Below are 6679 nucleotides of genomic sequence, written 5' to 3' on the forward strand. Positions count from 1 at the left end.
TCAGGTTTATGGAAGTTCTGTTTTGAGTAGAGACATTTGCACTTTGAATAGATTTTCAATACCATAGTATTCAAAGTAGCTTCAATAAAATATCTCTAAATATTTTTATTTATTTTTCAAAATTAGTCTATTTCTAAGACATACACATATTTTTATGCATACACATACTCTTTTGCATATAAATACACAAAGAGATACAGACATGTAGCTGGAAAAACACAGATATGCATCAATGATCCTCACCCAATGAAAGTCTTAATTAGAGAATAATCTAAGTCGTTTAAAATAATATTTGCTTTTCCTAACTATAATGATAAGAGCCAGTTCAATTCAATATTAAAATTTAAATCTGGAGAATATCCTCCTACATATAACATCTAGCTAAAGAGTGATTAAGTCTATTAATACTCTCAGGATATGAGAAATTTGCTATACAGAAAGACGTACATGTCTAAATTAATACATATGAAATTATATAAATCTATATAGTACATCTTGCAAACATGACATGGAATTCAATGTAATAAGGCAATTCTGAATAATTCCATTTTATCAGAAGAAAAGTCACAGGAGGGGAATGATTTCTACTCTTGATAAAAGGTGTACATGCTGATGTTTTCTGAATAAAGTCAGAAATAAAAAGATTTACAGCTGTCATCATGGCATAAAATGCAGCATCTGAGTGAGTGAGAGCAAAATACCCCAGCAGTCACTCTTCTGTGTACAGCTGGTTATATGTAATTGAAACTTCCTTCACTTAACAGATTGTTGTAAAATATGCTTATCATACAGCATTCCACTCTCTCTATGTACACTTCATATATTAAGCATGCAAAATCATCAATTATTTCATAACAGAATTCACCCAATCTTGTTCCCTTTTACATTGCTTTAATTTGCAATGATATAAAAGTAAAAAATTAAGTATGCTTAATATTAATTTTCTTATAAGTAAGAACAGATATGAAAAGTTTTCCTCTGAAGAAATTTAGGACTGGAGGGAAAAAAACAAACAAACATTCTTTAGTGTAAATTATTTTATTCACTGATACTTGAAAGCTATTTTTCAAAACTCTAATCTCAGCAAATTAGTTGCAAGTAGTAAAAAAAAAAGATTTCCATTGCCATAAAAATATTTTCAGCATCTCTTGACTCTCAAGTAATGGTTTTTATACCCAATGTGAAATAAAGGATCCTTTTATTAAAGGATCAGACAATGGCTCAGAGATCTTTCCTCAGGTAAAATCACTGAGTATCTGGACTTGAATTTGAGCAAGAGGACACAAGAATGGAAGAGGAGAACAGACTCATGAAATTGTACTCTGATCTGTGCACATGTTCTTACAGATAATTAATATATTGCAAAATTTAAAAATTATATATAAACTAATCCCATCTACACTTCTACTCTGCAAAAATAATCACTTGTTAACATTTCAATTATTTAATTTTCTTTAACGTAATAGATAATATTATGGTATTTTCATGAATATACTGTTCTGTTATACATTGTTCCAATTCCCTCCCCTTCTCTCTCACGTTATCCTTTGGATAGTTCTTTTCTTCATGCTAGATGCTTGACCACTTGGGGTTTATGATAATTTTTGTAAGGTATTCTTAGTAAATCTAAAAACAAATATAATTGAATATTGGTAAGAAAATACTTTATAATTTTGTTCTCAAGATCCATTCTTTAAAAGAGTTCAAATCATTTTACTTACTATAGATGTCTTGTCATCTTGATCCTCCACTAGTAATAAAATTAAGTGGTATGTGTGTGTGTGTGAGAGAGAGAGAGAGAGAGACAGAGACAGAGACAGAGAGACAGAGAGACAGAGAGACAGAGAGACAGAGAGACAGAGAGACAGAGACAGAGAATGAATATATTCCCTCTCAACCTCAGTAAAAAGTGTTGAAAAGCTAACATGCCAAAGGGAAAGGAAGATATATTATCACTGCCTAGTTCCCAGCTGTCTTGGAATGTTAGAAAGAGTAGACACTGAAACACAAGTAAGCATCTTTAGATGGTGACATTCTAGCAAAGAATGTTCACATTTCCTTAGGCTTAACCTACAGGGTTCTATGTGACACTCTGTTACCTGTTGTGAAACTCCTGCCTTCATTTCCCACTGTGGTTCTTAGCTCAGGTTTCTGAGACCTACCTTTGTACATTTTTAAACCCTAGAGATTCTCCCTGAGGAGACATAGAGAAATTATTAATTACCAACAAAGTTCTGAAGATCTAATGATATAATGCCTAAAAATTATAAACTCTCAGGATCAAATTGTTTTCATCTGTGATTTAGTTACTCCTTGTATATGTCAGCATTCCCTCTTACAACTACTTATCAAATGTAGTGCTGCTAAGTTCTCAAAATTAAATTTGTGCTCTTATTGTGACATAATGTATAAATACCAGGATGTAAAGAAATAGAATATCCAATCGTGAATGAATAAACAAGGATGGTATTTCATACAAAAGAATAGAATACTATTTAACTATTAAAATGCAAGCTATAATACGAGAGATGAGTGTGAAGAACACCAAGCAGAGTTAAATAAACCTCAATAATGAGATGATAAAAATGGTAAATTTCCTATTACATGAGTAGCACAAAGCTAGAATAGAGGAAATAAAATAAATTCTAAAGAGATAAACATTATCACTTCAATCTTGTGTATACTTGGAGAGACCAGAGATAACAAATTAATATCGATACAGTAGAAATGAATGATGCCAATGTACATACTGAAAGACAAAGTGAAAATCTTAATTGTGAATAGGACAGTCAAAATTGTGCAGTAAAGTTAAAAAAAAAATCCACTAGTAACCAACATAATCTTGACATAAGGGTCATAAAAGCAGAGGTTTACATTGGTCACTAGTGGTCATAAAGCATTGAAAATGGACGAAAAATCTCATAAACAATGAACAAAAGATAGATGGGTAAGTCTAAAAGTCACAAAGCATAAAAGATACTGGGTTTTGATGTGGAATAATGTTTCTAACATTTTGGTTCCCATAGCAGTTGAATAAACAAAGAGTTTAGTAACTTTGTGTCTGAGAAGGAAATACATGGGTTTTTACAGCTGGGAGTCCACCATAGTAATTAGGATTATGGCCAAGCTGCTCATGAAGGAGATCAGACAGATGACAAGAAACAACCCAGAAAGTAATGCCTATAGCTTAGTGTGATTTGTGATGCCCAGCAGTGTGAATTAGGTTATCACTGTGATTTATGGCTCTTCCTCTTAGCTAATCAGACTAATTTTCTACATACAACATTGTATAATCAATCCATTACCTAGTTTACCAACTATTACTTGGAAGTTTTTTTTTTTTATAAACTAACAGGTAACAAAACTCTTATTTTTTTAATATGTAAAATTTCATCTTGAATACACATATATAACACACTTGTACATGACTTAATAACAGAAATAGACACAGACATACAAGAATGGCTTTAAACTAGATTTGTGTTACAAAATAATATTATTTAATGTCTATAGATATGTGGTTTTGCCATCTTGGAGGTATATCTATCATCATATCAGGTGACAGCAACACAGTTAAAGTGTGACTTATTCTACTTCATTAAATATTCTGACATTAAAATTAGGTAGTGGATGTTTTACTAGTTTCAAGGTTCAATAATTAATATCCTTTACAATATAATGTTAAAATTTTCACAATGTTTTGATCCATAATTATATCTCTGTGGCCTTTCTTAACATAACAAAAGTTTGGTAAGTGTTTCTGTTTTAAAAATTAATCTTTCACTGACATAGAATTATTATTATTAGATCATATATTTATACACAAAATAGATCGATTTTAAAGATTTAAACTGTTCTAGTAAAATAGGAGTGTATTAATATTTAAGGGAAGAATTGTGGGAAGCCGCAAACGCCATTACAAGATGGCGCTAGCTACCACTGGCCACAGCCCATGATTATGGGTAAACAACCAATGTGCGCATGTGCATAAGAGTTTTTTTGCTGAGTCACTCCCTGGCCCAACGCATATGAGGTACTGGTAGCATAACCAATTAGGTATGGACACGTCACTCCTAGGCCTATATAAGCAGCACCATTTCTGGGCTCAGGGTCTCTTTCGCCTATGCAGTCAATGCTCTCCCAATAAACATGTGCAGAAGGATCTTGTTGCAGCGTCCATTCTTGCTGGCGAGTCGGGCGCTCACAAAGAATATTGTTTTAAATTGTACCTATATTTTGAGCTATCAAATTTCTCTGTTAATAAGAAAGTAATGTGTTTGCAAGACAACATGTGTTTCAAAGAGCTTATTATCAATGTCAATATTTCTCATTTTATAAGTTTGTATGTTGTATACAAACACCAGAGCAAGAAAAGAAAATGTTTTAAGAAGACATTTACAATGAATATTGGGTGTGGAAAAACATCTTCCTGCTCTACTAGCACAAGATCAGTCCCTTATGATACAGAACACAGTGCATAAAACCTTGTGCATGGAGATAGCACTTGCGGTAATATAATAGACATCACGATGAAAATTTTAAGAAAACAGCAGATCAAAATATTGAACAATACACTTCCATGTTGTTTTAATAGAAAAAGAAAAGAAATAAAAAACAGTGGTTAAGAGAGGTGAACATATTAGTCTCTTTAGAAAGAACAATGAAATCTACTTGTTAACATCTTGTTTAAAGGTGATTTCATTTTATGAGTACTTTTGTGGCCATAAAATAAAATTTGCAAAATGTAATTTCTAATATGTTGTCTATATTGTTTATTAATCTTGTGGCCCTATCATAAAATTATAATTTTCTTATAGTAATCACGAGACAACATCAGATAATTAAAATACACACACACATATACATATACCTCTAGAAAATGCTCAGAGACTGTCTATTCTGGCCTCTTCTATTTTTTCCTATTTTTTAAATAATGATAAAAATTTTAAAGAAACATAATATATGTAGGATATCATTCTCTTCAGCAAGAAAGACATGCACTTAAATTTTGTTTCATAAAGAATTTTCTCTGAAAATTTAGTGAGATACAGTAAAAACCTAATGAAATTTTATCATTATTGTGAATTTTGTTGTCTTCCTATTCTCTAGTAATTATTTCAAACCTAAAATGAGATGCAAAATCCAATTCTTTTAATGAATTATACGAAAATCTTCCAGAGATGTTTCATCTAATAATTGTTCTTGTTTCCACTCCTAAAGATCTGATTTTTCTTTTTATATCATATGGCGGAAGGAGAAAAAAATACTAATTGCAGATAGATGCAAAAACTTGTATTATTTAAGCAGCCAAGAATCAGAGGACAGTTAGCTTATAGACCTTCCAGAAGAGTCAATTATTAGTAATCTGATAAAAACGACATCTTAATGAAAATCTAAAGATTTAATAATTTACCTATATATAATTGTTTCTCTCAATACTTATCACAGAAGCAAGTTTTATTTTTGTTTGTTGGTTTGTTTGTTTGTTTTTTGTTTTTTGTTTGTTTTTTGTTTTTGTTTTTTTGTTTTTTGTAGTAAATGGTCATTATCAAAGACCCACAATTCCCCAGGGTATAGAAAATGAAAGACATCAAAAAGAGATCTCAACACTAAATATGATAAAGTCAACACAACATTTTTGTGGAAAGGTTTTCATCACAGACCAGTATGGTATGAGGAGAGTTTAATCATCAGGAGCAGTGGATGATAATAGGTAAACTTTGTTTTTGAAATGCAACAGGGCTGTTGTACACATGAACTGAATGTAACTGTGAAGACATGTACAAAATCTTTATATCAAGAAGACAAAAATTTAAGCATGGAGGAGGGAGGGTGAGGGAGTCCCAACACTAACTGAAAAGCTGTTGATGTTAACTAATGATTGTTGACTAGGGAGGGTCATTGTTCTGCAGGGATGTATATCCTGAGGGACTACACATGCCCTGTTGGTTTCATATTTTAAAGACTTATTCACTGTATTGTCTTTATCTTAAAATTTAATATATAGCAGATTTGGCACATTAAATAGAAAGGCATTTCTCAATTTTCTGTGCATTCATGAGTATCCATATTTTGAAGTATAGTCATTAAATAGAACTGATTTTTACCTCAATATTATGAGTTCAGAGGTTAGTCTTTTGTTTCTTACAATAAGACCTTGATTTTAATCCCAAGGCATTACTATGAGTATATTAGAATTTGAAAAATATATGCAATTTTCACAACACAGTAAACAATCACAATGTTTGTTAAATAAAATGGCTTAAAAAAAATAGAAAAGCTAATCTAGAAATTTTAGATTCCAGCCTCCCAGAATACAGATATTCTGCTGTTCACTCTAACATATAGAACAGAGCATGCAACTTTGAAGTCATTTTATATACCTAATTAAACTTGTTTATATCAGTGATAAAACGTAAAGACCATGTCCCAGGATTATTCCACATTTTTCTTGTGGTTAGAAATTAGCCCAAGCAAAATGTGGTGAGTGATGGTGAAAATCTAAGAAAAAAAAACAAAAAAAAAAACAAAAAACAAAAATGAACAAACAAAACATAAACAATAAAACTGCAGTCCTTCAGCATGAACTTTTTTTTGTTGTTGTTGCCATTCTCTGAGAGAAAAACATTTTGAACAGTACTTAAAACACTGCCCTGTGAGAGGCCCAACAAGCATGTGA

At 31.4% G+C, this 6679-nt stretch overlaps 1 pseudogene; it reads right to left on the reverse strand.

The window, feature by feature from the left end:
- Olfr1064-ps1 (olfactory receptor 1064, pseudogene 1) lies at positions 2629–3234 on the reverse strand (annotated as a pseudogene).

This window comes from Mus musculus, chromosome 2, assembly GCF_000001635.26.
Source record: "Mus musculus strain C57BL/6J chromosome 2, GRCm38.p6 C57BL/6J".
Classification (NCBI taxonomy): Eukaryota; Metazoa; Chordata; class Mammalia; order Rodentia; family Muridae; genus Mus; species Mus musculus.